Source organism: Chelonia mydas, chromosome 2 (genome assembly GCF_015237465.2).
Source record: "Chelonia mydas isolate rCheMyd1 chromosome 2, rCheMyd1.pri.v2, whole genome shotgun sequence".
NCBI classification, from domain to species: Eukaryota; Metazoa; Chordata; order Testudines; family Cheloniidae; genus Chelonia; species Chelonia mydas.
The window spans coordinates 117,159,177-117,177,334 of NC_057850.1; the positions used below are offsets into that span (position 1 = coordinate 117,159,177).

General features: G+C 42.8%; 1 long non-coding RNA gene across 1 annotated transcript in view; it reads right to left on the bottom strand.

Annotated features, from left to right (window-relative positions):
• Nucleotides 1-10,692: 10,692 nt before the first annotated feature.
• Nucleotides 10,693-18,158, bottom strand: part of LOC122464565 — a 44,859-nt gene continuing 37,393 nt past the window's right edge. The window contains exons 6-7 of the long non-coding RNA XR_006288729.1: nucleotides 17,827-17,916; nucleotides 10,693-11,304 (exon numbers count right to left, since the gene is read on the bottom strand). This is a non-coding gene — a long non-coding RNA (uncharacterized LOC122464565). The remainder of the gene's footprint in view (nucleotides 11,305-17,826; nucleotides 17,917-18,158) is intronic.

Genomic DNA, 18,158 nt, shown 5'->3' on the forward strand with positions numbered 1-18,158 from the left:
AAAAACCTAAGCATGAATGAGCCATCACTGAAGCCTGAAAATTAAGGTAACTAAATTGTGTTGATCGTGTATAGTATTTCTTGAATTCCAAACTAAGCACTCCGAAAGCAGAACAGTAACAGAATAAAATAATCTCTCTATGGGTATTATATAGGATCCTGCTAGTTATTTTTAGATATTAGAATGGAATTGTCACTTCCACACTTACATGTTGAGCCAGTGGGTAAATCCTTTAACTATCTTATTTTTTTCTGGAGCTGACCGCCAAACTGAACCGGAAATCCCTTTGTAAGCAAATTCCCATAACCAGTCCTCTTGGTGTTTAGTCTGCATTGGATTAAGTAGTGACTTGCTTGTCCCTTTGATTGGCAACTATAGTACTAGACAAACAAATGTACAGAGCAAGTCTCACCAGAAAAGTCCCCCAATCTGCAGCCCGTTTCAGCTTTATTTGGACTGAAACTTGATGATAGCTCCACTTGACAGGAAACACTCAGCCCTCCTCTCTAACATGGCACTAACAGGAGGACATATTTTCTCACAGATTGAGTAGCAGAGCTGGAGATCGAACCCTCCCCATTGCATGTCTCAGGAATTCTTGCTGTTGTTAAAGAAGGATACGGACAAAAACTGTTTATTTTTTCTGAAGTTAAAGTTAAATTGTTTGGTTGATTAAACGCTACAGGTTAAACTGCTCATGAAATTGGTGAGATAAGCAAAAGCAGTAAAGTATCCATGACATTTAGCCCTGAAATTGTGTAGAATGTGAACGTTAAAGACAGAGCATTTGAATAGTTTAACATGTCCAGTTCGTTGCTGTATTAGGCAAAACATGCCAATTATTTGCATTGCTGTAGCATCTATAGGTTTCAACTGAGATCGGGGCCCCATTGTATTGTACAAATACATAGTAAGAGAAAGTTCCCACCCCAGAGATCTTACAGTTAACCCTGACAAAGGCTGAGGACACAGGATTATCATCCCAACATTACTGAACACATTATATTGTTTTACAAATGGGAAACTGGGTCCCAGAAAGATTAAGGGTATGTCTACACTGGTGGCTGGCCCATGCCAGCTGACACGGGCTAAGGGGCTTGGCTAAGGGGCTTTTTAATTCAGTGAACATGTTTCGGCTCCAGCCTGCGCTTGAACTTCTACACCACAACTAAATGGCCCCTCAGCCCAAGCCCCGCGAACCTGAGTCAGCTGTCACAGGCCAGCTGTGGATGTCTAATTGCAGTGTAGACAAATCCTAAGTGATTTGCCAAAGGTTACACAGAAACTGTGTGAAAGTGAACCCTGCTGCCCTGAGTCCAAGTCCACTACTTTAACTACAAGCCATCCTCTCTCTCTCTCTCTCTCTCTCTCTCTCTGAGGCAGTGTGTATGAAGGTAAGGCGGGCCAAATCCTCTGCAGTAACTCCAGTAATTTCAGTGGAGTTACGCAACAGAGTATTTGCTCCACAATCTCTTAATCACCTCAGAAAGCAGTTCTGAGGACACAGCTGAGTGCACTGACAAGCTATGTGAGTGAGGATTAAGAAGTTGCCATCAGGCAGCTTTGATAAGCACTTGTAAAAAGAGATTTATGTTAAGAAATTCCACCAGATCTTCTTGATAAACTCTTCCAAATATAATTCTCTTTGGCGCTGGAGTCTGTATACACCTTTTGATAAAGGCATTCATTGTTTGTAGAACGCCGTTTATTACAGCCATACTGTACTTAAAATTGTGTCATTGCTCTCATTATAAATCCCAGCGCAGTTCAGGTTGTTATAATTCCATTGTAAAATTAGCTCCAGGCAGAAACTTGGCATTGAAAATCTTGGTACAGCTGTGATTAAATTTAAAAAATGGGCTTGATAGAATGTAATGAGTTCATACATTAGTCTTTTGCTTCATGAGTTCTGGGGACTGGATGCTTATGAGCTTGCATTATGTTTTCAACCTCATCCCTACGGACTGTGCATATCACGAAACCACCCCCAGTGTTGGCCCTGATTAGTACTCTCAGCAGAGAGAGGAAGTGCTGAATAGGCATGGAGAATTAACTCTCCTCCCTCTTTTGAGGCACATTGGAGATGCCGTGTGGTTAATGTGGAACTACCTGTCCTGTGAATTAAATTTCCTGGTTGAGAATTGTTTAATTTTTTTTTTTTTTGGCTGAAAAATGCCAGTTTATCAAAACCAAATCTTTTCACATGGATGTTGCAGTGTAACTGAAACTTTCCACAGGTCCAGGATGGAGGGTGACATAAGTATTCATTGGACCAGAGAGTGACTGACTGGATAGCCCCTGAAAAGGTTGGCCTATTCCAGGACCTCTCCCTCCCCCACCCCCACCGCCTTCTCTGTTTCTCTCTGGCTTTTAACAAACAATTCCAAAATGTCTTGGGTTCATCCCAATGCAGGGAAAAATTTTGAAATCTCAAAACTTTTCACAGGATGGGAAAAGCATTTCCCATCCCACTCTAGTGTGGATATGATTTCACCTCCTAGTGCTACCAGTCTAACAATATTTGACAAATAAATTAACTTCAGAAATTAATTGAGAGTTAAAAGACATAAAAGAAAAGAAACTGACTAAGTTTGGATGCTCCTGGGCAATATCTTCTCAGATTTTCTCTTCATTAAAAATAAAACATGTTGTAAACAGCAGGTTACCAACAACAGAGAGATTTGAAACCATGTTGGCACCTTTTCAGGGAACTGTGAGGTATGGGCCTGAATGTGAAGAGCACTGAACCCTGGGAAAGAGGGATCCAAACTTAGAGATTAGGTCAATTACTAGTTTACACACAGTTCTTGTTAGAACCATAGAAGAATCATAGACTCATAGAAGAATAGGGTTGGAAGACACCTCTGGAGGTCATCTAGTCCAACTCCCTGCTCAAAGCAGGACCAACCCCAACTAAATCATCCCAGCCAGGGCTTTGTCAAGCCGGGCCTTAAAAACCTTTAAGGATGGAGATTCCACCACCTCCCTAGGTAACCATTCCAGTGCTTCATCTCCCTCCTAGTGAAATAGTTTTTCCTAATATTCAACCTAGACCTCCTGCACTGAAACTTGAGGAGATCATTGCTTCTTGTTCTGTAATCTGTCACCACTGAGAACAGCCTAGCTCCATCCCCTTTGGAACGCCCTTTCAGGTAGTTGAAGGCTGCTATCAAATCCCTCCTCCCCTTCTCTTCTGCAGACTAGATAAGCCCAGTTCCCTCAGCCTCTCCTTGTAAGCCATGTGCCCCAGCCCCCTAATCATTTTTGTGGCCTTCTGCTGGACTCTGTCCAATTTGTCCACATCCTTTCTATAGTGGGGGGCCCAAAACTGGATGCAATACTCCAGATGTGGCCTCACCAGTACCGAATAGAGGGGAATAATCACTTCCCTCAATCTCCTGGCAATGCTCCTACTAATGCAGCCCAATATGCCATTAGCCTTCTTGGCAACAAGGGCACACTGCTGACTCATATCCAGCTTCTCGTCCACTGTAATCCCCAGGTCCTTTTCTGCAGAATTGCTGCTTAGCGAGTCGGTTCCCAGCCTGTAGCAGTGCATGGGATTCTTCCGTCCTAAGTGCAGGACCCTGCACGTGTCCTTGTTGAACCTTATCAGATTTCTTTTTGCCCAATCCTCCAATTTGTCTAGGTCACTCTGGACCCTATCCCTACCCTCCAGAATATCTGCCTCTCCCACAGCTTAGTGTCATCTTCAAACTTGCTGAGGGTGCAATCCATCCCATCATCAAGATCATTAATGAAGATGTTGAACAAAACCAGCCCCAGGACTGACCCCTGGGGCACTCTGCTTAATACCGGCTGCCAGCTAGACATCGAGCCGTTGATCACTACCCATTGAGCCCGATGATCTAGCCAACTTTCTATCCACCTTATAGTCCATTCATCCAATCCATATTTTTTTAACTTGCTGGCAAGAATACTGTGGGAGACCATATTAAAAGCCTTGCTAAAGTTAAGATATATCATGTCCACCGTTTTCCCCATATCCACAGAGCCAGTTATCTCATCATAGAAGGCAATCAGGTTGGTCAGGCATGACTTGCCCTTGGTGAATCCATGTTGACTGTTCCTGATCACCTTCCTCTCCTCCAAGTGCTTCAAAATGGATTCCTTGAGGACCTGCTCCATGGTTTTTCCAGGGACTGAGGTGAGGCTGACCGGTCTGTAGTTCCCCAGATTCTTCTTCTTCCCTTTTTTAAAGATGGGCATTATATTTTCCTTTCTCCAATTGTCCGGGACCTCCCCCAGTCACCACAAGTTTTCAAAGATAATGGCCAGTGGCGCTGCAATCACATCAGCCAACTCTCTCAGCACCCTCGGATGCATTAGATCTGGACCCATGGACTTGTGCTTGTCCAGACTTTCTAAATACTCCTTAACCTGTTCTTTCACCACTGAGGGCTGCTCAGCTCCTCTCCATACTGTGCTGCTCAGTGCAGCAGTCTGGGAGCTGACCTGGTCTGTGAAGACAAAGGCCAAAAAAAAAAAGCATTGAGTAATTCAGCTTTTTCCAAATCATCGGTCTCTAGGTTGCCTCCCCCATTCAGTAAGGGACCCACACTTTCCCTGACCTTCTTCTTGTTGCTAACATACCTGTAGAAACCCTTCTTGTTACCCTACACATCCCGTGCTAGCTGCAACTCAATTGTGCTTTGGCCTTCCTGATTACACCCTGGCATGCGCAAGCAATATTTTTATACTCTTCCTAGTCATCTGTCCAAGTTTCCACTTCTTGTAAGCTTCCTTTTTGGGTTTAAGCTCACTGAAGAGTTCCCTGTTAAGCCAAGCTGGTCACCTGCCATATTTGCTATTCTTTCTGCACACGGGGTGGTTTGTTCCTATGCACTCAATAAGGCTTCTTTAAAATACAGCCAGCTCTCCTGGACTCCTTTCTCCCTCATATTAGCCTCCCAGGGGATCCTGCCCATCAGTTCCCTGAGGGACTCAAAGTCTGCTTTTCTGAAGTCCAGGGTCCTTATTCTGCTGCTCTCCTTTCTACATTTTGTCAGGATCCTGAACTCCACCGTCTCATGGTCACTGCTGCCCAGGGTGCCACCCACATCTACTTCCCCTACCAATTCTTCCCTGTTTGTGAGCAGCAGGTCAAGAGGAGCACAGCACCAGGACATTGTCCCCAACAGTCTTCAAAAACTTCCTGGATTGATTGTGCACTGCTGTATTGCTCTCCCAGCAGATGTCAGGGTGATTGAAGTCCCCCATGAGAACCAGGGTCTGTGATCTGGAAACTTCTGTTAGTTGTCCGAAGAAAGCCTCGTTTATCTCATCATCCTGGTCTGGTGGTCTATAGCAAATGCCCACCATGACATCACCCTTGTTGTTCTCGCCTCTAAATTTAACCCAAAGACTCTCAACAGACTTTTCTCCAGTTTCATACTGGAGCCCTAAGCAATCATACTGCTTTCTTACATACAGTGCAACTCCTTCACCTTTTCTTTCCCACTTGTCCTTCCTGAACAGTTTATACCCATCCATGATAGTACTCCAGTCATGTGAGTTCACCCACCAAGTCTCTGTTATTCCAATCACATCATAGTTCCTTGACTGCGCCAGGACTTAGCTAAGACCTGATACAGTTATATCTGGCTATGCTATACAAGGTCTAATTATGGCCTTCCCACACACTTGTCGAGTTTTTGCTGAATTATATTATTGGAAGGGATGAAGTATGCCGCTTACCCAGAGTAGAAGCTGGTATAGCCCCTAAACCCAGTGGTGAGCTGGAACTGGTTCGCTAGAACCGGTTGTTAAATTTAGAAGCCCTTTTAGAACTGGTTGTCCCGCGTGGGTTCTAAAAAGGCTTCTAAATGTAACAAACGGCCAAAAGTGGGGAAAATTTGATGGGTGCAGAGCACCCACCGGCAGCTCCCCACCCCGCGCCCGGCCCCAGCTCACCTCACGTCCGCTCTGCCTCCTCCCCTGAACACACCGCCCCGCTCTGCTTCTCTACCCCCGCCCACAGCTTCCCGCGAATCAGCTGTTCGCATGGGAAGCCGGGGAGGGCTGAGACACAAGCGGCAGCTTCGCGCTCAGGCCCAGGGAGGCGGAGGTGACCTGTGGCGGGGGGGCATGAGGAGGGCCGCCCGCGCCACGGCAGGTAACCCAGGGAGCGCGCAGGGAAACTGCTCACCACCCCAGCTCACCTCCGCCTTCCTGGGCCTGAGTGCAAAGCCACCGCCTGCTTCTCTGCCCTCCCCGGCTTCCCGCACGAACAGCTGATTCACGGGAAGCCGGGGGAGGGGGTGGAGAAGCAGAGCAGGGCAGCGCGTTCAGGGGAGGAGGCGGAGCGGAGGTGAGCTGGGGCCGGGTGCGGAGCTGCTGGTGGGTGCTTTGCACCAAATTTTCCCGGTGGGTGCTCCAGCCCCGGAGCACCCACTGAGTCGGAGCCTAAGGCGCCACTTTTGATGTGATCAGTGGGGGGAACAGCCGCTCCCCCTGCTCCCCCCTAGCTACGCTACCCCGCCCCTAGGAGCCAGAGGAACCTGCCGGATGCTTCCTGGGAGCTGCCCCAGGTAAGCATCTCTGGGACTCCCCACCTCACCCCCAGCAGGACCCTCTGGCTCTTAGGGGCGGGGTGGGCACCCACTACGGTGGCCCATGTGACCCTCCTGCCCAGTTCTGGGGGCAGTCAGAGGACAGCGGAGGGGAGTGGATTGGGCAGGGGTCGGGGGGGGTGTCAAGGAATGTGGGGTGTTGGATGGGGCAGGAGTCCCTGGGGGGCAGGGGTGGGCCACGACCCCCTCGTGGGGTGAGGAAGGAACCAGTTAAGATTTTGGCAGCTCATCACTGCCTAAACCCCACAGTTCACAGGGGAGCTGCTAGAAATAAAAGACTATCCATCAGCCATAATGACTCTTGCCCCTCTTCTATGGCTTCAGTGATGCCTTGGAGTCCAAGCTTTAGCTAGCATTCTTTTGGTTGTGTCTCTGAGACAACGCCTTAGATTGCTGTACCTGCCTTATTATTAGTTTCTAAGGATTCAATTGCTAAAGTAAAAGAGAAGCGTGAAAGAAGGCATCCTCTGTGGGTGTTTTCTATTTTAGCTACTCTGCTTAGTTTTACATGTGTCACTGTAATAACAACAAAATCTGTATCCAATAACTATAGTACTCAGCTGTATTCAGAACTTGGAAGGTGTCTGTCCAGTTAACCCTACCAATGGCCTACTGGCATCCAATGACAATCTTATACTATCAAGAAGTTTCTTCACTTAGTCAGAGCCTCACTCATGGGCCCAGAGTCTTCCAAGTGCAAGGTGTACATTATCACCGTAAATATCATGCTTATATATTGCCTCCCTATACTGAAGCTCACATATATAGCTTGGTGTGTTTGCAAGACAAAGTGAGTTCAAGACTTCAAGCACAAATAAAAAAAAATTTGGACAAAATTCTCATAATTCAAAAGAAAATATAATATTTAAAATGATATCAAAGGAGATCTGGAGATTTTGTAAACTAATAAAATGATGTAAGGAAACACAACATTTATTTTACTACCAAAAAAGACATAATTATATGTTTTTTGACAATTGTAGCATTTAATATAGCGCCTTTCATCCTGAAGAATCATCCCAAAATATTTCATAAGCTCTTCTTCTTCTTCCTTGCTACTTCCCTATTCAGTGTTGGTAACGTTGATAGCCTTCTTCCAAAACTCATGATTATACATGAGACTGTTATGCAGATTGGTCTTTCTGAGGTCCTCTGATATACTGTCCACGTGCCAAGTCTTTGGTCTCCCCTTCAGTAATCTTCCATCCACAATTATTGAAAAAGCTATTCTATGAACAGGTTTCCACTAGACATGCCCATATCAACGTAGGCTAGCTTCCCTCAAGTGGAACAATCTGCAGTAGGTCCCATACAATCTCATTTAATTTCCTATCACACAGCATCCAATCACTTGACCATCTCAACATCTTCATTTCCACGGTAGAGAGCACACGGATTTATTTTCTAGGGGATGGCCTAGTCTCTGTTCCACGCATTAGGATGGGTTGAATTACAGTTTTATATGCTCTGTCTTTTAACTTTATTGGCATCTTTTTGTCACAAAGACCTAGCGTCAACTCTGAAACAATGTTCCACTCTAGAGAGCCCCATTGTCAGCAACCACCAATCCTAGGTATTTAACTCCTTTCACTCTTCTAAGCTCTCTATATACAAACTATATCAATTGCTTTATCCATCACTAATAGGTTGCCACGTCTGGGATAGGAATGTGGCAACTAACAGTTTAACAGCAATGCTGCAGATAGTTTAGGACACAAAAGTGTCCTACATCTGAAACTACAGAAGGAATTTCCACGGGAGAACATGGCTACTAAAAAGTAAATGTAAAGGAGGCAAATATACAGCCCTACAGATATCAATGAATTTCCAACCACTTACAGCAGGCTATATTTGACACAGAATCTAAACTAATATTATGGAAAATTATACCAGCTATTATTAGGGACTCATAAGATTGGATGCACGTTTTGCTTACATAACTTTACCATGGCCTCATTTGTGTAGTGGTTACAGATGATGAATCTTTATTCTACATGATTAATTATGCCAAAGACTGATGTGAAGGGAGTAGGTAGTTCATGACTGCAGAATATGGCCAACAAAATTTACCTTTTTATCTTCATAACTTACACTAAAAGTTAGTAAATCTCCCTTGCTGCTTAGCTTGCCTGATTGCAAACAGATCCCATAATATGTAGTCATATTTGGATGATTGATGTCACAATGCTGCACTGAAAGGGAAATATTCTCTTTTAGGTGTTATCACATCTCTGAACATAAACAAAGCTGTGTCACATGATGAAATGTAAATACAGCATTTGTTAGAAAAAACATTTATTTGGCTCCATGATTTATTATTAAGTGACACGTGGACTATTTTTTCTTTGTTATTGGCACTCATGTTCATAACAACAAGGTACTTGACTTGAAGGTATTTGGCCAACCTTCCCAAAGTGCTATGTAAGCAGTAATCAGAGAGAGCTACGTTCGAGAGTCAACAAATTGCTCTCCCATGCTGATCAAATAGTCTTGGCATTTCTATAAAAAATATAAAAATAGAGTTTAGAGTAGCATATCTAGTTCTCTCTCTAAAATTATTATTTATTGTATTTGCACTTGGTGAAGTCCAGGTTTAAAATAACCTAAGGAGCCAGCTGTTTTGTTAATAATAGCTTGCATGGGATTTTGATTTACATTTAGGATAAATGAGGTATCCACTTAGCTGCCACAACTTCTGTTGTCATAAATTCTGTGTCTTTTCATTTTACACCACACTAACTTCACTGACCTCAGTGTAGCAGTTGGGCAAAAGCTGGTAAATTCAGTGGAGCTAAGGTTTATCATGGAAAACTTCCACCCCAAGCCACATAGGGTTATTAAAGCAACCAGTAGCTGGATACAATTCACAAGCTGCAGTTTGTAGGGACAGTTGTCTCAGATAAATCTAAATAGAATCTGCCACCCCATTTCTATACTTTCTATCTAAATACAAATTCAGGTCCTGATTCTGCAAACACTTATGCATCTGTTAACCTTAAGTATGTGAGTAGCCACACTGAAGTAAAATATTATTAACCAAGGACCTAGCGCCTTCATTTTAAGTCAATTCAGCTAGACCAAGCATGTATGTGTTTGTGTAGTCCACTGTTCAGTGTCTTATGTGTCCCTCTTTGTGCCAAATCCATAGAAGATATGAATCTCTTTCAGCTGCTGTATGCTTCTTTAGGGCAAGCTATAATAGCTCATGATTTAAATTCTAGGGGGTCTTAGGTTCAATCCTTGGTGTTGGCCTAGAAAGCTGCCATCACATAAGCAGGAACTCAAACAGGATTCAAACTGCTGTGGGCCTCAAATGCTCAGGATAAGCTTCCTCTGTACGTGTATATCCCCCAGTAAATGTGTGTTGTGTATCTCCCTCCGTATCCCATCCACAAAGGATGTGAGTGTGTTGCAGAGCCTAGCCCTTTAGCTCAGCTGTGGAGGTTCCCAGGTTCAATCCATGTATTCTCCATCACCAGGGATGTCATATTTAGAAGTCCAAGGCTTTAATGTTTACTAAACTATGGTCTGTCACGTTATAATGCCTCTTTATCTACATGTACTTTGGTGCCATTTAGATTTCATTTTCCATGGTTTTATGCTTCATAAAATACCAGTAGCCAATATAATGGTAAGCAATAGAGTGTAGCCTTTGCATAAAGTGTACAGTTAATTTAAAAGTCTAAAATACAGAGTCTTTGAAGTGAAATGAGTTGCAACAGTGTTGCATTTTGCCCCAGTTTCTTCACTTATGAGCCAGTCATTCTGCAATTTCCTCACACACATTGGGCCAGAATTGCCAGTATGCTCTGGCTGCTTTGTGCTGCTGCAGCAACACAGCCATAAACCCATGCTCACGTGATAGTTACCTCAGGTTTGCATTGCAGAGTGATGCAATGCAACTGGGACACATTGGCAATCTGGCCTATTCCTTCTCTTCTGTTGTTTTAACCAAAGTGTTATTTCAGTGGCTGCCATCATGGGAGTCTTGGATCCAAAGACATCTACAGACCTTGTTAAAGCCTATGGGGATCCCAAGCACTTTCTTTCCAGCTCAAAGAAGGAGCAATTAAGCCCCTTTATGTAGTGAAACTACTGCAGACAATGGAGGCTACTGCCCAAGGCACTAAGCACATGGCCAGCCTGGAGCAAAGCTAACCCATGTTGAGAGTGAAGCCATATTTAGGTCTGATAGAAGCCTCCTGTGAACTTTAAGTGTCTGTTCTGATACCATTTAACAGCGTAAGCAGAACTGTGCACCTATAAGAAAGATGCAGAGGAATCATGTTCATGAGGAAAATAAAAGATAAAGTAGCCACAAAGCTAGAAGAAACCGGTTTGAACTACCACAAAACCTGTACTGACCGGGGAGGAGAGTTAACATGGAAATAAGAAACGAATAGATATGCTCAAGACAACAAAAGTTATAAATAATTCAGCCTAAAGAAAAGGAAGCTGAAACTATATTATCCGGTGCTGGAGGCAACTGTGATGAGATTGTCCTGATGAGCTTCCCACTGATCACTCCTTTCTGAGTGGTTTACCTTAACAGAGATTTGTTCGACCCATCCGCTGAGAAAGTGACTCTCTCAATCCAACAACCCAGGCAGATTCAGAGGGGTGTCTCTCGTTGCGAGTGCAGGGGGTGGATAGTGGTTTGCAGCCTGAGCGGTGAAGGCAGAAGGCCAGAGAAGGAATTGGGAGCATGACCCTGAGAGGAAGCGGAGAAACAAACACTGCTTGGGCACAGAATTCACTGGAGTGGCAGCTGTAAGGATTTTGGAGCAAGGAAACTGCTTGCTGCTGTTTGTTTCTACTGTGTTCAGGGCAACATGACACTGGGTACATTCTTTGTAAATAAACATTATTACAACGAGACTATACTTGAAACAACGCTCCAAGGCCCTGAGTATTAGCTAACCACTCAGGTTAAAAGTGGCACCGGTACGCTAGTGTTCTTTGAAGCAGGTTTCTCTGCAGTATGCGACCAATAAAACCTTTACAATCTGCAACAGAAAATGATCTCATTTTGAAATGTTGAAAGGGTCACACATACACACACACGTGACAACATTTTCAAACGTCAGTGGGAAGTTACGGGTGCCCCACACCTCTGAATATCAGACCACTTTTTTCATGCCTAAATATGGAATTAAATACGTAATGTTGGACACCTATGTTTGAAAATGGACACCAAGTATATGTGTATGTAAAGAACATAGGCCTTAGGCGCACAGATCGTTCAAGAGAAATAAATTGTCAAATTTATCCTGAATTGCACTAGGCATTGTACATACACATAACAAGAGAACGTTCCTGCCGCAAAGAGCTTCCAGTCTAAACAAACAAGACAGACAAGGGGTGGAGAGACAAAAGGAGTACTACCAGTGTCTTACCACTGGGAAACTGAGACACAGATTAAGCAACTTGCACAAAACCTACAGAGAGATGGTGGCAGAGACAGGAATTGATATCACAGCTCTTGAACCTCAGTTCAATGCCATAACCAAGACAATCCTTCCTTTTAATTGCATTGTTATGTTCAACAGGTGTTTTCCAAGCTGGGTCCATTTTTAAATGGCGACTTCCCTTTCTATTTTAGCTGACGTGCCATTATAGGGATGATTCCCTTTTATTCATTCAGTACCTGTAGTGCAGCGTCTGCAATGGGAAAAGCCTGCTGGGTGCATCTGACAAAAATATTTCTTTAATTAAAGCTTCCCTTATTAATCACCTCCATTGCTTTACAGTCTGCTGATTATCCACCAAAACATCCTTGCAAGTGTCAGTTCAGCACAACAAGGAGAGAAAGTGGTGACACGTAATCCACAAGTAGGGCATACGTGAGGGAACAGGTTTTACAAAAGCAGCTCTTTCTCAGCACAACTCAAGTGACCCAGTACCTGATAGAAACCATGACCGAATGTTTCAAGACATTGTTTTTATATTTAATTTACAGTTTCCAAGTGCTTATCTCTTCAGGTGGGATTTTACATATTGACTATAGGTAGAGCACACCCCATTTTATAATTCCCTTATCTTACTTAAATATGTGACAGATAATAACTCCTACATTTACTCACACCTTGCTAATAGAAAAACTGAGACACAGTGACTATGTCCTCACTATCACCTCCAGTTCCCACACAGGTGTTCTGAATGATAAACTACCATATGATATAAACAGTTATTTCAGATAAAGAATAAAAACTGGTGGATAAAGAACGGGGTGGGTGACAAAAAAAGAAATGAAAATAAATTCTTTGAGAGGAATTTTAAATCTGGGAATGTGCAGAGATCAGAATAAATTTTCTGGTAAAGTGTGGATTTCCCCCCCCCCCCCTCAGCAACTTCCGTTATAGACCAGAATCTCTGGGACTTTTCTTTCATTAATTGAGCTTGCTTTCAATTAAAACCTACAAGCACCTCCCCTGCTGTACTTTGCATGCCTTATGCAACACAGCCTTTTGCAAAGAATGATGTCTTATCAGTGAGAACTCCCACTGCTTTCAAAGGAAGTTTTGCTTGCATAAAAGCTGTAGGATTTGGTTCATTATAAAATTTAGGATTCAATCTTGCCCTTGCATATGCTAGTGAGGACTTTAGTTGTACTCCACATTACCAGATCTGATTGTGTGTTCAGAGTCATTGGTTGTGGACAGATGCAAATGCAGCACATTCAACTAACTTGGTTTTATTGTACCTGAACTTCTTTTCTTTGACCCCTTTCAATAGCAGAGAGCACATTTGCTCTTCTATAAAAATTTCTATCAGAAAATTCTATTTTGAAAGTTATCCAAGTGCTTGCTGACTGGTTTTTGTTTGCTCCTAAAGTAATGACAATGATTATAGCAGAAATGGAAATGGTAAACTATGAATTTTTACATTGCACACTTAAAACATTTTAATAAAGGATTGAGATAGTTTGGTGAAATTTTAATGGATTTATGGAAAATATATTAGGGATCTAATTCTGCCATGTGTAGTGCACCCAAAGCACCCACCCAATTCGATGAGCTTCATTCACCCCTGGTAACAAAGGGAGGTAAAAATTGTACTGTCCTGTAACACGGGGCAGGGGTGAGGAGGAGTCCTTACGCCACAGAGGAGGAGAGGTGATGCAAGACCCCAAGAAGGAAGCCATCTTTAAAGCATGGTCAGTGCTCCATCAAAGCCCTACCACCAGAGATTGCCCAAGTATGTGCTTAATCAACCCATCTTCTGGGCAACTTAGTTATGCTCCGCTCATCCTCAGCCAGCACTGCTTGTTTTTGGTGGAGCATTGACTGGATCCAGCCCCACCACAATGGGACAGGGATTGCTGCTGCCTTACACTGCTATCACCGCACTCCAGGTAGGATTACTACCTGCTGAGGAGTACAGTCCTGGGTCACGCCAGTGGAAGGCAGCCCACTCCTTTAAATCATTTTTGGGTTCAAAGCCCATAGCAGGATTGGACTTTAGGGCAATTACATCAAATAAAGAAATTACTAAAAATGTGATACATAAAAAATGTACATACTCTATTAGTACTGCGTGTTCTAATGGGGTCTTTATGTTTAAAGATTTAATCAGGTGACTTTTGCAATTAAATCATTTGCTGAACATAAAGCAGTTCCAGAAAAGTCTGATACTGCACAATAAATGTTTTTTTTTTAAAAAGGAAATTCAAATAAAATATAAAAAGAATGTAGGAGGCTTGAGACAATCTCACCAAACCAAGGAAATGTGTTTGTGTGTGCGTGTGTATGTGTAACTAAACACACCACTTCCTCAATATTCCATTCTCAGTCTTTGTGTAAGCTTTCCATTGATCTCAATGGGGATTTCAAAGTGGATTAAGCTAAACAGGAACCAGCCTCTCTTATTCCAGAAGAAGAACGTCCACACATGGAATTATTCAGGAATAGCTATTTGCTTACAACTAAGTGTAAGCTGCTGAAATAACCTCTTCAACCACACACTAGTTGTCACCTATCACCCCACACTGGAACCTATACAGGGTATCAAACTACAACCCATACTGGATGTGAACCCCATCCTGAAAAATCTTTCCTGAACCCCCTCTTCTGGCCTTCAAAAAACCTCCCAACCTCTCCAAGCTCCCCATAGACCAGGACACACCAACTCAAATCGGTACCAGATCTTGCCAGGAAAGATGCAAAACCGACAAACATATCTCCATTCCTTCAATAAGCACACCCCACAACCCACTTTTCAAGATCCATGGGTCCTACACATGCCTATCATAACATGTGGTGTACTTCATCCAGTGCATTAAATACCCCAAGAATTGTAATGGAGGTCACTCCAGAGCCCTCCATGATATTTCCTGCTCCAGGGCTGGAGCTGTCAGGCCACACAGCTCTCAGCTGCTGCTGCTGGTGGGCCCCCACAGCTCCAGCCACTGAAGATGGCGAGGGAACCCCTGAGCTCCCACTTCCCACAGGCAGGTCCAGAGCCCCAGAGCTCCCACCCACTGGAGGGGGTGAGGGGACCCAGAGCCCCCAGCTGCTTTGGGTGCTGGATCCTCCTCCCTTCCCATTTTGTCAGGGATATTTTTAGTTAAAAAAAAAAATCACAGACAGGTCATGGGCTTCTGTGAATTTTTGTTTATTGCCCATGATCTGACTAATTTTTACTAAAAATATCCCTGACACAATCCGAGCCTTACCCAAGAAGAACTATGTGGGTGAAACCAGACAATCACTACACTTTCAAATGAACTCACACAGGAAAATGATAAAAGACAAAAACACCCTATCACGTGAGAGTGAACAGTCTTCATAAAGCATTCACTGTATATTTGATGTATCAGTCCTCATCCACAAAGGAAACCCTGCACAAAACTTTCAAAAGAGGAGCCTGGGAGTTTAAATTCGTAACTAAACACTAGACAATAAAAATCATGGACTGAACAGAGACACTGGATTTATGGGTTATTACAACAACCTGTTACCCACTAATCTCCCTTTTTCCCCCTACGACTACAGGAATGTTAATGGGCCACTTCACCTTATACGGTCCCTTAGAATATGTGCAAACTACTTATCCTAAACTATCTGTCCAAACTTGTATTTAGCTGTGACACTTAGAGCTCATCTTCAGGTCTGGGAAAGGTACTCCATGTGAATCAAAAGCTTGTCTCTTTCACCAACAGAAGTTGGTCCTACAGGGCAGTGGTTCCCAAACTTGTCCCGCCGCTTGTGCGGGGAAAGCCCCTGGTGGGCCGGGCCGGTTTGTTTACCTGCCGCGTCCGCAGGTTCGGCCGATCGCAGTTCCCAGTGGGCGCAGTTCGATGCTCCAGGCCAATGGGAGCTGCTGGAAGCGGCGCGGGCTGTGATCGGCCAAACCTGCAGACGCGGCAGGTAAACAAACTGGCCCAGCCCGTCAGGGGCTTTCTCTGCACAAACGGCGGAACAAGTTTGGGAACCACTGCTATAAAGGATACTAAGAACATAAGAACAGCCATACTGGGTCAGACCAAAGGTCCATCTAGCCCAGTATCCTGTCTTCTGACAGCGGCCAGTGCCAGGTGCTTCACTCACCTTGTCTGTACAGAGACAGCAGTTCAGCACTTGAGTCAAACAGCTTGTTTTTGCACTGACTGAAGTCAATGAGGATTTTGCTTTTGATTTCAGGGAAGCAGGTTTGGGTTTTAAGTCTTCAGTGATTTCTAAGTACTGTGAAATATTTCTGCCATTCTTTGGGAATGCAAAAACGAATGTACTAGACAGGAGGCCTTACTGAAGCCCCTCTGAAAACCAGTAGATAAATTTTACTTGCAAAATTCTCTGCTTTAGTGGGTTTGTCTTAGATGCCTATAAATTGTTCAGGTAAGTTTCTCTGTGGGTCTGCATATTTCACAGAGCTCAAGTTAAGGTGTTTATCTAAATCATAGGGGAGAAAATACCATTATAATCTAACATTCATTTTGTCATTCTTCACTGAAGAGTATGTCATCTACTTTAATCTCTCACCACATTGCAAAAGCAAGCAATGCTATCAATAGCTGAAGTGAGTAATACATGCATTTTTATATTAGTCAGATCTTTTTCTCAAGGTGTGTCCAGGTGTATTGTAATTACAGAATAATGTGGAATCTGGATTTATTGTGTTATCAGTAATATTCTTGATTCTTTGGTTGTGGTTTTTTCTAGTCTCCCCTCTAATTGTGCACCACATACTGGACAAATAGATAAGCAATCATTTGAAAAAGAACCAAGTACGTTTTTTTAGATTTAAATATAACTGCAAAAGCAACAATAGCTGTATTCCATAGCACACAGGAGAGTTAGTTAGAGCTGGTCAAAAATCTTCTGTTAGAATGTGTTTTTCAGTTGGAAAATTCGCATTTTCCAAAATTGAAACATTCATTAGGAATGTGTGGATTCTGACAAAATGTCATTTTAAAGAAAAGTGTTTGATAAGGTTGAAATGCCATTTTGACCTTATGAAACAAAATATTTCTATATTTCATTTCTGAAACAACTTTTCATTTCAAAATTTTGTTTATTTGATGAATAAAATAAATAAATAAAATACAAAATCAAAACAAAAGGTTTGATTTTATCAAAATGAACCATTTTGACTGACCAAAACCTAATTTTTTTAAATTGAATTTCAATGAAAATTTCAAAATTTTGTTTTCATTTTGATTCAGAACAAATAGTAGAATTTCCTGTGAAATGGAAATGCCAGTTCCTGCATAGCCCTAGAGTTAATTTTCTTGGAGGGGTCCTGTTATCTATGAACATTTGATAGACTTTTTAAATGAAGTAACCTTGGTCTTTATCCTGCAATCATATTTGGGTGGGCAAACCTTTGTGACTGGCAGAAACCCCTTTGATTTCAGTGCGTCTTCACACTGATTTGATTTCAGGGATCACTTCTTGAGTTCTCTTTCCACGAATATCCTAGGGAAGAAGTTGACTCAAAAGATTGCTTACAGAAAGAGGAAATACTAGACAATTTGTTTCCCTGTGCCCTCCCATCAGTCTGTCTGTGTTCACTTGCTGTCTTTTGTCTAATCCTTAGATTGTAAACTCTTTGGGGCAGGAACTGTCTTTTTGTTCTATGTTTGCACAACATCTAGCAGAGTGGAGACCCGGCCCATGACTGAGGCTAGTATGTGCTGCAGTAATACAAATAATTTATACAACCGCAGACATAGGAAGTGCATTTTGAACTTCAGTGTGAGGTTTCACACCAGTAATCTAAGAGTAATACTCACCCAAATCAAGAAACACAAATATACTGTGCTTTATCTGTCCAGTGGAACCTGACCAATAATGCTCTAACAATGAAGCTTCTGGTACAAAATCTGAAAAAACAAACAAACAAACAAACCCCAATTCTTTTTGCCAAAAACATTCCGTAAATAACATTGAATAACAAATATGTTCAAAGTAATTATGAAGTGCTCCCAGAAAATTTGTGAACTGAAAGAGAAGCTAAATTTGTCAGATCAATTATTCACGACAAACTCTTCTCCCAGCTCTAGTAGTCACAAATCTAAATTTTTCTGTAAAGAAACCACTTATCTTAATGTCATAATAAAAATTA